Raw genomic sequence first — 17467 nt, 5'->3', positions numbered from 1 at the left:
AGCCAGAGATGCCGTGGAAAGATTGGAAAAGGTATTTTCTGAATTACCTGTCGGCATTGGAGGAAGAGGGCGAGACGGAATTCTCGAGCTCGCGGAAGAAGAAGATCCTCCTCCATCATCTAGGCCCAGCGGGGCAGAGGGTGTATGAAGACCTGGTGAAGGAAGTGAGGCCGGTGGCGGACGACAACGTGTTCCAACACGCGATAGACGACCTAGACGCCCATTACCGCCCGGCGGTATGCACAGCCATCGACAGGTACAACTTCTACCACAGGGCACAAAACAAAGGGGAAACGGTCGATGAGTACGTAGCAGCACTACAGAAGCTGGCTCTAACGTGCAAGTTTGGGACCCTACAAGAGGAACTGATCAGGGACCAGATCATCATGCACACGGTAAATACCTCCATTCAAGAGAAGTTGTGGGCAAACGGCGACGCACCTTTAAAGACGGTAGTATCCATGGTGAAGAAAGCGGAACTGACCAGGAGGTGCGCGGAAGCGGCCAAACGGGAACGCCTGCCAGAGCAAGCTGTATGCAAGGTAGAGGAGCGGAAAGTCACTGACAGCAATACGCCGGCAGGACAACAAGGCATGCGGACCTACAGAAAGTCCAACGCCCGTACTATGAAATCACAAGGACAGCGGCAATGGAGCATGAACGCATGCTACAGGTGCGGCAGTGGTGCCCACGCCGCCAACGACAAGGGATGCCCGGCGTTTAGAGCTAAGTGCACATACTGCGGACTTTTGGGACACTATAAAAGGGTATGCCGAAGGAAATCTCCAAGGCAACAGGTGAAATACGTAGCACAAGAAACAAGCAAGGAGGAAGAAAACGAGATCCAAGAAGAGGAAGATGAGATCCTGATTGTGGAGGAACAGATACTGGGCATAGAGAGTTCGGTGGACAAGAAACCAAATGCGACATGAGCATAGGGGGAGTGAGAGTCACAATGGTAGCAGACTCGGGATCGCCCTACACTATCATCAGAAGGAAGATATGGGAGGAAGATTTCGCACCTGGGACAAAGTATCAGCTGAGGCCCACGGACATCCACCCCGTAACGTTCACAGGAGAGCCAATACCCATGGTAGGATATTGCCCCCATAACCTTCGAATTTAGGGGCAGAATGTGTGAAAGCAAATTATATGTGGCGGAGAAGGGACCATCAGTACTGGGTTGGAAAGACCAAGGAGAGCTAGGGATAAAACTGAACCCAGGAGGACGCATGCAAGTTCTCATGACCGAGGAGGGACCAGTGCAGGAGGCGCAAAGGTGGAAGGAAGGATTCCCGGAAGTCTTCAAAGACTCCATCGGTCGTCTAGCGAAGTTCACCCACAAGATAAACCTGAAAGAAGGGGCCCGTCCGGTGTCCCACAGAGTACGAAACATCCCATTCCGGACCAGGGGGGCAGTGCAGGAAGAATTGCAGAGGCTTGACGACAATGGGGTAATAGAAGCGATCGACAACGCGGAGTGGTTGGCCCCCTTAGTCGTGGCGCAGAAGCCCAACGGGAAGGTGAGGTTGTGTGTGGACCTAAGGGAGCTTAACAAAAACATTGTGGTGGACAAGTTTCCACTTCCCAGGATCAACGAGATGTTGGCCAAGACCCAGGGCTCAAGGTGGTTCTCCACAATAGACTTGACGTCGGCCTATCACCAGATTGCCCTACACCGGTCATGCAACCACCTGACGTCGTTCATCACCCCGTTTGGATGCTACAAATTCTTGCGGATGCCGTTCGGGTTAGCCTCCGCAGCAGCAGTCTTCCAAAAGCTCATGTACCGGCTGTTCCACAAGAAGGAGGGCATCCAATTTTTCCAAGACGACATCTTGGTAATGGGGACATCCAAGGCGGACCACAACAGGAAGTTGGAAGAAGTACTAACGGTGTTAAAGCAGAACAGGCTCACAGCCCAATGGGACAAATGCAAGTTTGGCATGAACAAGGTCACGTACCTGGGGCACAAGATCAGCCAAGAGGGCATCAAACCCAAGTCATCCAATGTAGCAGCAATTAAAGACGCACCTACGCCCTCGAGCAAGGAAGACGTCCCGACGTTCCTGGGTATGGCTGAGTTTTACAGCAAATTCGCACCACACTTTGCCTCCAAGACCCACCACATGAGATCGCTCTTAAAAGACAAAGCAGCGTTCCGGTGGATGGAAGAGCAACAGCGGGAATTTGAAGAGATGAAGAAAAATATCAGTGAGGCGATGCCCATTCAAGGGTTTGACCCGACGGCGCTTACCGTACTGACCACGGATGCCAGTGACCGTGGACTCGGCGCGGTGCTCACGCAAAGGACCACAGAAGGTGTGACCTCCACGATAAGTTTTGCGTCCCGAACGTTGGCTCCCAATGAAAGCAGGTTCAGCGTCATCGAAAAAGGAAATGCTAGCAGTAGTGTGGGCGATGGAGAGGTTCCGGCAATTCCTGTGGGGAGGAAGATTCCTGCTACGCACGGACCACAAGCCGCTGGTGAAGGTTCTCACATCCAGCGGACACGAGCATGCTACACCGAGAATCGCCAAGATGACGCTGAGACTTTTAGACTACGTATACGACGTGGAGTACCTACCAGGGCACAAGAACAAGGTAGCGGACTACCTGAGCAGAGCTGCGTCCAAGGAAGTCTCAGAGGTCCAGGAAGAAGGAGGATGGGAAGAGTATGCGGTGGCATTCACAGGCGACCACGAGAGAGCCATAAGTGGACAGGAATGAGAAATGGAATACGAGAAAGACGAGAAAACGAGAGCAGTTAAAGCGTATGTAACCAAGGGATGGCCGGACAAGAGGTTACTGGAGGAAGAACTAAAACAGTATTGGGAGGTCCGGGAGGAACTGTCAGTAGGGGACAACCCATGTTTTTTGTTACGGGGCAGCAAAGTAGTCCCCCCACACTCGCTGAGGCCGCGCATCATTTCCATTGCACATGAAGGCCACTTGGGGATAGTGAAGACGAAGGGAAGAGCGAAGGAAGACTACTGGTGGCCGGGAATGGACCTTGCAGTGGAGCGCCACGTGAGGGCGTGCGAACAATGCAGCAATGCGAATAAGACCCAAAGAGTGTTAAGGCCACCCCTGGGGTGCTATGAGTGTCCAGAGAATCCATGGGAAGAAATTTCTATAGATGTCCTGGGCCCAATACAAGACACCAACGGCGTTCAAAAGTACCTTTCGGTGGTCATCGACCGTTACTCGAAGTGGCCGGAAGTCCATGTGGATGACAATGCAGAGACGGACACTATACTAGAATTCCTCACCGAGGTATTCATAAGAGAAGGCATCCCCAAAGGGATTCTAAGTGACAATGGCCCGCAGTTTACATCGACCAAGAGGGAAACTTTCATGGACAGGAATGGCATCACGGCCCGGCACACGCCGATTTATCACCCGGCGGGAAATGGAGCAGCGGAAAGGTTCAACAGGGTGATTATGGTGTCGGTGCAAGCGGCGATCAGCCAAGGGATCAATTGGGAAAAGGAGTTGAAGCGGCTGTTATGGGCCTACCGGATAACTCCCGCCTCCACGGGGTACAGTCCGTTCCGGGTACTGAGAGAGAGAGAGCCCTTCACGAAAGACAATGTGGCTTGGAAAAGACTCACAGTACAAAGTCACTGGTCTCCAGTAATTGTACGCAGAAACCTGGAGAGGGCACAAGCAGTGTACACAGAATATTACGACACGAGACACAACACCAAAGAAGTCGCACTCGAGAGAGGAGAATGGGTGAGAGTCAAATTACCAGCACCAGGAAAGAAAGGTGACAGCAAGTTCACACCTCCGTTCCGAGTGGTGGAGCCATTCTCCAGGTCTGCCCTGCTAAGTGACGGGAAGGTATGGTCCCAAGATCGCATGGCGAGATGCACTCGGGCCAATGAGAAGGAACCTGGCTGGGAACGGAGTGACACAGGGGCTGCCAGAGCCACGCCGGACTCAAGGACAGAACGAGGGAGATCAGGTGGAGAAGAAGGCAGTTCTTAGTCAGGGCCAAGGAGCAGAGGAAGAGAGGAAAGCACCGGACAAGAAACGGACACCCAGAGGGGGCATGAGGTGACAGAACGGAGCAGTGCAGAACTCAGAGGAGAGAGTGAAACTTCCTACCCAGACGGGGCCGACACCCCGACCACGGGCGAAGGGAACAGGAGGACACGTTATGGGAGAAGAGTAATGCTACCAAGGAGGTTCGAGGAGTTCAGTATGGACAACAAGTAAGACTGTTCTGATTAATGAAGGGGGGTAATGTATTTTGTGCTATTGCGAAAGGGGGAGATGTGGTGTAGCGGTCTAGTCTGCGACGCACACTGCGTGTGACGTCAGCGGACTTCCGTGGGCGGCCATCTTGCGGTTCGTAGTAGCGCGCCGAATTCAAGGAGATCGGAGCTCCGGGCCGGCGCTCCTGCAGTTTAGCAAATAAAAGAGCGTTACCCTCGCAAATCGTGTGGCGTCCATTATTGCATGGTGGTACAGTAAGGGGAACAGCATCTTTACACTGAGCAACTTTGTCAAAGCCTACTGTTACAGGGCCAAAGCCTCTTTCAGGAAGCGTGAAATGCCAGTTTCCTTACTGAAGTCTTCAATTTCAACTCTCATTTAAACTAGAACACAAGTGTCGTCCTTCTTTAATTTCAATGCAAGGAGCGACTATGCCGCTCTCTTTTGTAATCATGTGGGTCAGGCATCTCTTTTCTCTTCAGTAGATTCTGCTGGATCGAGCTTTATATGATATCCTCTACTTGACCACCCTGTGTGATTTGGGGTAAGTTGATCAGTTTCCTACGTGATTATTTATTAAGTCGGCATTCCACCTGAACTGACTACCTGCTCATATCCAATATTAACAATTGTGTGGCAAACGGGTCCGGTGTGACATTTTGTCAGAGTTATTTTTATCCTAGCTCCTGAACCCCCCTCCCCCAACCTACTAGCATAGCTACTTTCTGGCATTGGGCTTAACTGTAGAGTGCTCCAGGCTTCTAAATTAATAGAGAAATATAGTTTGGGATCTCTCACTGGCAATCTTCTTTACTACCACAGTGTTAGCTAGTGAGTATTTAACCTAACTCAGTGGGTTGAGTTCCTGACATTACGTTTATTGTGTGTAGCTTTACTAATTCAGTGAGGTGGCAGGTGTTCTTCTCGTTGCTGGGGGATGTTTAAGATTTGCAGGCAGAAAATATCTAAAATATCTAAAACGTTCTATTATCAAGCGCATTACCAGTACTCTGCTGGGCTGGCATAACTTCTCTAAACCTCTGTCTCAAATGTAGGTGTGTGGCAACCCTAATCACTTTCACATCTTAAAGTACATTAATGAGATCGGCGGGTTAAGAAAAATGAAATGCACATAAACCAATGGTTTCCTCTTGCTCCATGAGACCTCTGCTATTGCATTCGTGCCTCCACTTTGTCAATTTGCCCCAACTCTCCAGACATAACTTTTTAGGTCTCGGCTCGAAGGCTGCGCTTGCGCAGTCTCGATCCGAGATTTAATGACTTGGATAAGAGGGGCTTGAACCCGCCCCTCTTCTCCCCTGTTCTCCATTGGCTGGCCTCTTGAATGCTGGCCAGCCATTGGAGAAGAGGTCCGTCACTCTGAACAGGCCCCGTCCTTTTCGGATTCGGGGCCGTGTTTTTTTCAAGAAGTCTAATTATCTCCTCCAGCCAATGGCAAGAGGAGAGTAAAGGGAAACACGCCCCCGAATTCGAAACCGCCACTGCGTTTCTCCGAGGCATTTCTGAGCCTAGCGCGCAACCAAGATGGCCGCGTAGGTGCGAGGCTCCCGAGGACCTCTGCGACCTCCTACGAATATCCTGACATTATCCTGCCCTGGATGAGGGGACTAGGTTGGTGAACCTGAGCTGAGGTGGCACCCGTTTCCCGCTTCCGAATCGGACCTCGGACACCGGAGTGAGCACCGATTGAAGTGTGCGGCCTTCCCCTCGCCGGACCCCGGATTTGCGCAGTGGGGTGATCCAGGGACAAAGTGAACAACAGCGGCAGGCAGGGCCTGGCGACTCGCGTGCCCCGCACTTTCACTTTCGCTTTCGCACCACCTTGTTGTCTTTGCAGGGTTGGGTCGCGGAGCCCTTGGTGTTGGTGTGGTGTGGCCTTGCTGGGAGACCCTGCCTGCCTGCCGGCTGTGATCCACCCCGCTGCCCCGAGGGGGCCCCCCCGGAGCCTGTGTCTGCTTTCCTGCCCTACACGGCGTGGCTGGTGCGACTGGGAGACTGGCGGCCATGGCCACGAAACAAGATGGAGACCGGGTGAAGACCAAATCGACCCGGCGCGGTGCCGTCCATCAGGCCAACAGTATGGACCGCTATACCCTCCAGAAGGGATCGCCCGATGGACCGCGCAAGCCCCCTGAGAGTCCTCCTGATGCCCCAGACCTGCCCGCAGATTTGACTCTGCGAGATGTTATGGGCGCCATTGCCGAGATGAAGGCCTCGGTGGGCCAGCGGTTTGATACACTGGCGCAGAAGATTGACTCGGTCCTTGTGGATGTTGGCCTGGTGAGGGACGATCTTTCCAAAACCAATGACCGAGTAGATTCTTTGGCCCACACCGCATCGGGCCTAACGACAGATGTGGCGGCCTTGCAAACGGAGGTGCGCCGGCTTAGTCGAGCGACGGCGCTAATGGATCGGCGCCTGGAGGACTCCGAGAGTCGGGCACGGAGGAACAACATCCGCATTATCGGGGTGCCCGAGGGACGCGAGGAGGCGGCGGCGGATCTTTTTGTGGAGGACCTGATTGCTACCCATCTCCAGCCACGGGGGCTGAGCAAGTTCTTCGCTGTGGAGAGGGCTCACAGGGTTCCCGGGGGTCGGCCTAATGTCGGAGCCCCTCCGAGACCTCTCATCGCCCGGATTTTCAATTTTCGGGATAGAGACGCTATCCTGCAAACCTCCAGACTGCATGGACCGGTCAAGCTAGACAATATGGAGGTTAATTTCTATCCTGATTTCACTCCAGCGGTCCAGAAGCAGAGACTGAGCTTCCTAGGTGTCAAACGCCGTCTTCGGGACCTAAACCTCAAGTATGCCATGCTTTTCCCGGCCAAGTTGCGTGTGGAGGTGGATGGTCGCACGCATTTCTTTGATCGTCCCGAGGCGGCCGGGGACTGGCTGGATACTCTGCCCGGGGATCGTGATCGGGGGGGCGGGGGGGGCGGCGGGGGGTGACGGCACGCTGGATCAGGACTGAGGGTCTCATAATGGGCCTCACTCTGGACGAAAATGATGCCACTTTTAATTCTGCGTCAGTTTTTTGTAAGTTCCCCTCCTATGGAGGTTGTGTTGGGTCTCTTGGGGGTTCTCCCTCCTCCTCTAGGGGGCTTAGTTAGTCTAACTATATATGGGGCGACAGGCACACTGCACGTTGGGGGGGCTGTTTGGGCTCATGCAGGGGTGCAGGGAGGGGGGAGTTCTGTTGGGGTGGGTGGGTTGGGATGGGGTGTTGTTCGTTCTTACCACAAGGCAAACGTATTATTGTGTTGGTTTTAAAGTGCTCTCCGGGGTACGAATGATGGCTCTTGTATATGATGGGGGGTAGGGAACTAACTTTGTTATCCTGGAATGTGAATGGACTGGGGGACAGGATCAAACGGGGTGTGGTCCTGCAATTTTTGAAGCGAATCTCGCCTGATGTAGTCTTTTTGCAGGAGACACACCTCATTGGTAACTCCTTCTGCGCCATGAATCGGCGTGGATATCGCCTAGTGGCTCACTCGGGCTTCACGTCCGGCTCACGGGGTGTGGGCATCATGGTGAAGAACTCGCTCCCGCTGGAGATTGATGAGGTGCTCCATGATGATAGGGGACGCTATACGGTCTTGGTGGGAAGACTGGAGGGCAAAGTGGTTGTCTTTGTGTCAATATACATCCCACCGGGGCTGCAGTCGACCACCTTTGCGGACCTTGGGCGCCTTCTCCTTGGCCTTCCGGGGGGGCTTTTGGTTGTGGGGGGGGATTTCAATGCGGTGGTATCTGGATCTTTGGATCGTCACCCCCCTAGGGACCTCCCCCGGGCACAGGCGTGGCTCCCCGGCCTCTTAGATACATTTGGATTAGTGGACTGCTGGCGTTTAAAACACCCCGCGCAGTTACAGTATACTTTCCACTCGGGAGCCCATGGTAGTCTCTCACGACTAGACTATGTCCTTGTCCCGGCGGCCTATGTTGGGAGGGTGGGAGAGGTACGCCATTTGCCACGGGGTATTTCGGACCACTCCCCGCTCCTACTGCACTTTGATGTCTTTCCGAGGGGTGAGGGTATGGTGGTCCCAATCAATCCTTGGTACCTGCGCGACCCCTCCATTTGCGCTGCATTGATTAAATCCCTTCAGCGATATTTTGATGAGAATGTGGGGTCTGTGCCTTCGGCCATACCGCTATGGGAGGCCTTCAAGACAGTACTCCGAGGAGAGGCCCTATCCCTCATTTCCCATGCCCGGAGGCGCGAGCGGGAGGAGGTGACCCGGATGGAGGCTGAAATAGCCGAGTTGGAGGGGAATCTAGAAGGTGGGGTGACGGATGCTGCATTACATGTCCTCCAACTCAAGCAGGCGGCCTACAGGGCCCTCGTCACGGAGGCGGCCAGGGGCCTCAGTAGAGAGCAACAGGGGTGTCTGTATGATGTGGGTGATAAGGCTGGTAAGCTTATAGCGTGGTTGGACAAAAAAGAGAGAGCGAATCGTGTGGTCCCGCAGATTGAGAAAACGGATGGTGTGTGTGTGACCGAGCCAGAAGAAATTGTCTCCTGCTTTGCGGATTATTTCCATGGGATGTATTCCCCGGTGTCTTCCTGCTCGGAAGAGGATTCCCTCGCCCTGCTCAGTGATATCGCGCTGCCCTCCCTTTCTGGGGAGGACAGGGTGTCGTTGGACGCCGCTCCCACCTCCGACGAGATCGCCCTCGCCATACGCTCGGTCGCTTCCGGCAAGGCCATGGGTCCGAATGGTCTCCCTATCGAGTTGTACAAGTTACGACCGGATACGCTGGCACCCCACCTCCGGGCTATGTTCCTGGCGGCACACTCGGTGGGCTCCCTCCCGCCGGACCAGCGTCTGGCTACAATCGTGGTCATCCACAAGGAGGGGAGACCTCGGAACCGGGTTACATCCTATCGGCCCATCTCGCTGTTAAATGCGGAGCCCAAGATTCTCGCTAAGGTACTGGCCAATCGGCTGGTCGGCGTGGTGGGCGATTTGGTTCATCAGGACCAGTCTGGCTTTATTCCCCATCGCAACACGGCCCTTAATCTGCGGCGTTTGCACGGTGTGCTCGCACGTGCCCCGTTTATACGGGAGCCGGCCATTTTGGCGTCCTTAGACGCCACCATGGCTTTTGACACGCTTGAATGGCCATATATCTGGGCGATGCTTGCGAAGTTTGGATTTGGCCCAGGGTTCATCAGTTGGGTCAAATTGCTGTATTCGGGCCCATTGGCGCAGGTGGTGGTGAACGGAAGAGTATCGGCTCCGTTTGAGCTGGGCCGAGGCAGTCGACAGGGCTGCCCCTTATCGCCGCTCCTTTTTGCACTTGCCTTGGAGCCCCTGGCGGAGTGGTTGCGGTGGGAGCCTTCCATCCGTGGTCTCCGCTGGACCCCCGAGTATGAGGACCGTGTATCCTTATACGCTGATGACATCCTCTTGTACCTAGCTTCCCCACGTAAATCACTCATAGTACTAGTTGATGTTCTGCATTCATTCGGTCGTAACTCCGGTCTGGTCATCAACTGGGCCAAATCGTGTGTGTACGTTCTCTCTGGGGAGGCTCCTATCCTCCCGCGGGGCTGTCCGATCCAGGTCGCCCCGCAGGGATTTAGGTACCTGGGTGTCTTCGTTACTCTGGACCCGGAGGCTCGGTATGATCGGAACTTGCTTCCCCCCCTCCAGCGTCTGAAAGAGGATGTCGCGCGCTGGCGGCGTTTGCCGCTTTCGCCGCTCGGCCGGGCGGCATTGTTTAAAATGATGTCGTTGCCGCGTTTCCTATACGCGTTACAGAACACGATGGACCTTGTCCCAGCGCGCTATTTCCGAGAAGTGGAGAGTTTGCAGCGCCGCCTGTTCTGGGACGGGAGGCCACGTATTGCCCTGGCTAAGCTGACGCTCCCCTGGTATGATGGGGGGATTGCCCTCCCGGATATTAAACGGTATTATTGGGCCTCCCAGCTAGCCGCAATTAATCAGGGCCTATATGGGCCAGCCTTCAACCCTGCGTTTGAAATGGATAGGACGCTACTTCCGGGTGGTGACTATAATCGAGCGCTCTACTCTAGCGCGCCCGACGCTCGCCTGACGGGCCCCACGCCTGTCATGGTGCAGGTGTGGCACACGGCTAATGCTGCAATGGGGTGGAAGGACCGTTTGACCCGGGCGTCACCACTATACGCATCTGAGCGGTTGGGCTCCTTGTGGACCTCGAAGGGCTTTGAGAAATGGGATTTAATAGGCATCAGCAGAGTGGGGGACCTCTGGACGAGGGGAGGATTTAAAACGTTCGAGATGCTGCAGACGGAATTTCAGTTGCAGGGCAGCGAGTACTTTCGGTACTTGCAGGTCCGGCATGCGCTGGGCTCCGTCTTTCCGGACGTCGCCTCCATCCCGGAGTGCTCCCCCCTGGAGGATAGAGTGCTGGACGGACATGTCCCTGACAGCACGATCTCACTGATCTATAAAAAACTAATCAACGTTCGCTCAGACTTGCTGACTGCCCTTCGTGAGGCTTGGGTGGCCGATGGGCTGGTGCTGGCCGACGAGGACTGGACCTTCGCGGTGGCCTCCCCGAAAGAGGTGGCCATACCGGCTCGCCTTCGTTTCGTCCAGCTCAAGATACTCCACAGGGTCTATATGACGGGGCCAAAGCTCCTGCGTATGGGCTATGCTGAGGACGGTTTGTGTAAGCGTGGGTGTGGTGCGCTGGGGACCTTTTTGCATATCCTTTGGGAGTGCCCGCAGGTGGAGGGATTCTGGCGAGGTGTGCATGAGGTGCTGCGAGTGGTCACGCATGTGGCGCTGTTGCCCGAAGCGAGGAGATGCCTGTTGAATGTGTGGGAGCCTACCGACTACTCGGTGCCGCAGACGTGGTGGGTGACTCTGGGATATATGGTTGCCAAGCGTGATATTGCCCAGCTGTGGGGATCCCAGAGCACCCCGACAGTCTCGGCCTGGAAGGAGCATATGGACTGGTGCATGTTTCGGGAAAAGGTGGTGTATGTGGCGAGAGGTAAGCCTGCGACATGGGTGAAAGTGTGGGGCCCCTGGAACGCCTACCGCGGGGGAATCTGTGCTCCACCCCTACTGCCTGATCCATCGCCGGCCCCGTCCCCTTAGCCAACTCATCCCCCCCGGTACCTGGGCATCGGGTGTCCCCAATCCTAGTTCTGATCTCTCCCCCCCTTCTTGAGACTCCTATAGATGACTAGATTCCCCTTTAGGGGAGCACGTGTTGCTATTTCGATTGAGGATTGCCTTGTGGGTTTGTTTGTGTTTGCTGTGCTTTAAATTTAAAATGGAACCGTATGATGGGGTCTGCATAATGTGACACGCAACGATGTTATCTCCTGTAAATGCTCGGCACCGGCACCATGTGTTTCACAAATGTATACCGTATGCTCCTTATATTGCTAGCGGCCGGCCGGAAGGTTGTAGGCCCATACTTGTACAATTTCTTTGAGTCCTGTAATAAACGGTTTTCAAAAAAAAAAAAACAATCTTAAGAACGAAGTCCTACCTTAGGCTCCTCAGAGTTGTGTAGGTTTTAAAAGAACTTCGTCGCCGTGGCTACAAAATACCAAACCGGATTAACCAGGAGGGTGAGAAGGTCGAAATCAAGTGAGGCAAAAGGCTTCAAACACGTACAACCCACAGACAGTACTGACGGAGTACACCTGGCCAGGCGTGAGCCAAACAGGGAAAACGCATAAGCGACTGTTCTACAACACTAGGCTAACCGTCAAATTCAAAAAGCCATTCACTCACTGCCTGTGGTCGTACATTGCTGAATTATCTATCAACACGCATATTTGACCACACGCACCGAGCTCGCTTAAGTACTGATCCTGGGGTGCAAACGCAAGGAGGCAGGCTCATTAGTCGTGGGAATCGTAATGCCCTATCCAACTGCAAAATCCCAGAGACAAGTCGGTCTTAAAGGGCTGCGGTATTTGTGATTGACGGGGGGCACATGTTGTCCGAGTTTCCAGGAGCGGAAGCAAAATGCGGTAGCTGATAGCGCTGTACTAGTGGAGACGGCGTATTTTGGAACCATCACCTGCAGTAAAACCCGCGCTTTTCACGAGAGGAGGGGTGGGGGGGTGGTGAGAGGGGACCGGGTGGGGAGTGATAGGGGGGCGGAGGGGAGGCGACATCCGCCCCTGTGAATACTCAGCAATCCCTATTCAGAGGCACATTACCGAGCTTTCGTCTCTTATCAGATCTCCCTGAAAGGCGCTGCTCCCAGGCGCCAAGAACACAACACATTAGGGATGCCAGATTTAAGAGGCCCCAGGAGGGACAGTAGGAGGAGCGCCCCTAGCAAGGATTGCAGAAGAAAGGAAATGGTGTCGGATGCACCAAAAATTTCAACCACCACAAATGGCGACAGCATCACGTGAACCAAACCAAACGTTAATGAAAACAAGCATTTACAATGCAATGGTCTCGGCATTGGTAAAGTTAGATCTATTGGCATTGCTCATGACATTATTTTTGTTTATGTTTTTGTTTTTAAAACATTTAAAGAAACGGCATTGTCATGAGCAATGCCAATAGCTCTAACTTTAACAATGCCGAGACCGTTGCATTGTAAATGCTTGTTTAACTTCTCATGGTAGATTAAAATCCTTAAACCTTCGGTATCAGTGAATTTGATCTGAAACCCCTACATTTAAAAAAATGACAGTACGTTTTTGCCCTCTAAAACAGCTGCCATAGCCCATGTGTTTCTCTATAAATGTCAACAGTAGAATTTCGTGTACACCTGTAATGAATTGCGAAACTTTGAAAAGCAAATCTCAAGATTGCTGCTGTGCCTCGTTACACCTTCTGCTAAGCTACATTTGGATAAACAGTGGCAGGTTTCCAAGTGTTTTTTTTAATTAACTTTCATTCATTACTTTACCACACATTTCCATTCCACATAATTCAACAACAAACCACACAAATCAACTCAACAACACAATTACACAATGCATCACATACATCCAAACCACACCACAGAATTCCACATCATGCTACAACATTCAACAGCACATTACATAATTAAACCCCCCCCACATACCACTCCACAACACAAAATACCAATCCACATATTTACACTTCACACTCAATACCACATAATTATTATCCACATCATTCAACTGCACACCATGCCACATAATTCCACTACACAAATCCACTCCGCACCATACTATTTGTCTATCTGTTCTGTGCAGCTCTCATCCCTATCTATCCACCATGCCACATAATTCCACAACACAAATCCCTTCCACACCACAAAATTCCACCACACACAATTCCAGAACTAACAATTCCAATCCAACCCACACAATTCCATTCCACACCACATACATCCACTTCATTCCAAACCAAAACACATAGACAAAAGGCATTGTCATTTACAGTGCCAATAGCTCTAACTCTCACAAATGCGAGACCTATTGCATTGCAAATGCTTGTGTTAAATAACTGTGATAACGCACAGGCTCGTGACCAGAATGGCACCAGCCGAAGCATATACGTGTTGTCAATAGCTTGGACACCATAAAGCAATGAAACAAGCACTGGCAAAACCAATATTGGATGTGGTCTGACAGCTAGATTGCCGACCTTGGTGCTGGAAACCAGCGTTAGAGAATCGGGGTCGCGTCCACATCCTGTGATTCTGGGCAAATCACTTAATTTCCCCTTGCCTACCCCAAAAACAAGCATTGAAAATGCAATAGGTCTCGCCTTTTATTAAGTTAAAGCCATTTGCTTTGCTATACAATACCATTAGCCAAGCAAATGGCTTTAACTTAATCAAAGGCGAGACCTATTGCATTTTCAATGCTTATTTACTTAAAGTAATGCTCAACTTGCCCTTGTGTACCTATGCCACCAATTAGTACCTCACCGTGAAACCTGCCATAAATTTGATCTCCCTCCACAAAATGTCATCTTTTATTGATAACTCAAGAAACACTTTGAAAATAGATTGCAACTCTCCTATGGAACATATTTCCTTTGGCCATCTGTTTTCTGCAAACCCCAGGCCTTACAGCAGTGAGTCATCCTCTTGAAAAGGCTGTTTGCATTTATTGTCAGAACCCTAGCTTGATGAGTCAATTAGGACTGCTATGGTAACAGATGGACTCCCCCTTAGGTGCTCAGTTCGAGAAAATTCTTGTCTTTGCTCCCTAACATCGTGACACTTTCCCTTGGCTGGAATCTGAAAACTGATGGAGTCACTTGTCGAAATCTCTACTTAGGATAAGTGTCTGGTGCCCATCTAGGGATCAAATGTCCCATATGGTAAACTCTGAGACCTCATCCACCCGTTGCAGCAATAGAGTGACTATGAACTGTACTTGAGACACTTTTGGTCACAGTGAATGAACAGACTTCAAAATAGTTTGTGCTGTACAGGCGAGACATTGTGTGAGCATACTAAGAACATACAGGGCTTGGCGCCCGCTGATTGCTTACCATTGGTTAACTTTCCTCTCACTCTAATTTTCCTGTTTCTTATTTGTGTCCATTGTGTCAATTTCGGTTTGTCCCTCCTATGGAACATTGCTTCTTTGCCATCACTTTTGATTAACTGGCTCCTGTGCTGCCACCGTTCACCTTTCAACACTACTTTTGTCTTATCGGTTAAGCCTCCTTGAGAGTGCATGTTTTTTACAGCTGTCTCCCCATTTGATTCTCCTAACTCCCCTACATGTTGCAGTCAACCTGGTGTACTCCTTTTTTTCTTGTCCATGTGCATCCCTGTTATAAAGTAAATGTACTCAGGTAAGAACATACTTTATTATCCACCACCAACACAGTCCATCGCCTTCCAGTCAAAACAGTACCAGAGAGGCAGCAATAGAATGTTGGGAACAATGGGAGGGAATTACCAAATGGCACGATCTAGAGGGGGAAATAGCGGGGCAAACCACAGGTTACAACACATCTCCCTGGGCAAGGAAAACAACAAAACAAGGAGAAAAAAAACAAGAGAAAAACCAGTTACTATAACAGGAGAATGCTGCACCCTCTATAGAGTAAAACAATCAAAATGAAAGCAACTTTAAGTAATACTATAGTCTTTGTGCCATGAAGGACGTCTGATGTTTCTTGTCGATCTGCAAACAAAGTCAAAGTTAGTAGACGAAGATACTGCTACTCCTTTCCCTATTTGTGGAGGTTTGCACTTGACCACTCTGTCCATTCCCCACGTTTGTCCATTTTCCAAATGGACAACATTTCTTCCTACACTTGCAATTTTGACGGGCTCAGAAAATCTGGAATAATTCCTCCTGTTAGCCGGTGGAAAGTCTATACGAACCCAATCGCCTGATTCAAATGATGGTACCTTGACGCCCTTTTTCTGGTCATACCTCATTTTGTATTTCTCTTGTTGATTTGCAATTTTTCTTGTGATGTTCGACCTGTTTATCTTGCAGTTGTATGTCTTACGCAGCCACCCTGCTGTGAGATTGGTCATAGGTTTCCTTCCTTTTAGAGATACAAATGGTGAAACTCGTGTGACTGTGTTTGGTGCGGTTCTGTATGACCATATCATTTCTTGCAGGGCTTGCTTGGCAGCTATGCCTGTGGCTTCTGCTCTTTGCAGACATTCTTTGATGACCCTGTTTATGCGTTCTACTAATCCATTAGCTCTGGGACAATATAACGCTGTTTTCAGATGGTTAATACGTAGGTCAGACAAAAAATTCTTCATCAACTCTGAGGTAAATTGGACCCCATTGTCTGTTACAATTGAATCCAGTATACCTTCCTCATAGAAAGTCTCCTTTAAAAATTGAATTAGATTTTTTGTATCAATAATGTTTACCCATTTGGTTACCACCCCTCTTGAGTGATAGTCCATGAGGACCAGGATAAAACGGTCAGTAGCTTGTCTAAGATTTAAAGGTCCAATAATGTCTTTTTTTTTTTTCTTTTTTAAATTTTCAAAAACCTTTATTTGCATGGAGGAGGTACACAGGGCCAGCTGCCCGCAATACATTTAACAATAACAGGGCTCCGCCTAGCGGGCGGGTCTCCTCACTGTCACTAACACAGCCATTCAGCCGACATCCCGGAGGACCGGCGGCGTCTCATTTACCCAACGTGTGACAAGTACATCCTTCTGAGCCTGACTGCGTATTGCATCTGCGCCCCTTCCAGCCTATATAGTAGCATGTAGGTATCTCGGGGGGTCATAGACTGTCAGCCTGAACTGGCAGACCCAGCAACACTCCCATGAAATCCAATCGCACCTCCTACCCCCGCCCCCCCACCCACCCCACGCACGTTCACTGTCTCCTCCGGTCATCCTTCCCCGCCTGTGCGTGTCCACAGTCACGTCGGCCCAGCTCAGCCAGTCGCGGCGCTCTACCACTATCAGTCAGCATACCACTCTATACTGCGCATTTACTCTCCCGTTGCCCCCACCCCGAGGACCCCGTGGGGCCTACTATAGGCCCTCTCACATGCCCCTCGGACAATCGACCATCCCAACTCGCGAGCCAGAGCCCCTCTTCCACACGGTCACCCAAAGTCCGGATCAGAAGTCGGGGCGCACTCAGCAAGAGTACGTACATCAAGCTCCTCCCCCATGCACTCTCCTCATCAGCCGGTACCGGGGCCTCAGCCGTCAGATACGTTCTGTATACCCCCAGAAATTCTTGGGACAACTTTTAGGCGGCAACAATTCACTATACGTCTCAGCCTGTGTACTGCAATACAGCATATCACTGGCCCACCGTTTCTTGGTGGGAAGGGGCCCCCTCATCCAGCAGATTGCAACGACCCTTCTAGCGATCAGCAGCGCCATGTCTACTAAGCGTCGCAACGCCACCGGAAGAGGCCGGGAGTACCCCAGCAGGGCCAAAGCGGGGTTGGGGGTAATCTCAGTGCCCAAGACCCGGCTCAACTCAATGAACACCTCAGTCCAAAACTTAGTAATTCCCGGGCAGTGCCAAGCCATATGCATAAAGTCTGCCACCAGGAAATGGCATCGCTCGCACTCTGCCGATGCCCTGAGCCCGTACCTATGCAATCTTTCCGGGGTATAGTACACCCTCTGTAGGTACTTAAAGTGTACTAATCTGTGCCGGCCGTTGAGTGATATCGTCTTGGTGCTGACGCAGCAATACCTCCACATCTCGTCTGTGAACTCTAATTGCATGTCCCCCTGCCAGGCGCGCCGTGGTGTACTTACGCGCCGGTTGCCGATCTCCTATTCTTTTAAGATTCGA

Source organism: Triturus cristatus, chromosome 6 (assembly GCF_964204655.1).
Source record: "Triturus cristatus chromosome 6, aTriCri1.1, whole genome shotgun sequence".
Classification (NCBI taxonomy): domain Eukaryota; kingdom Metazoa; phylum Chordata; class Amphibia; order Caudata; family Salamandridae; genus Triturus; species Triturus cristatus.
Note: the sequence above shows the minus strand (reverse complement) of the source record.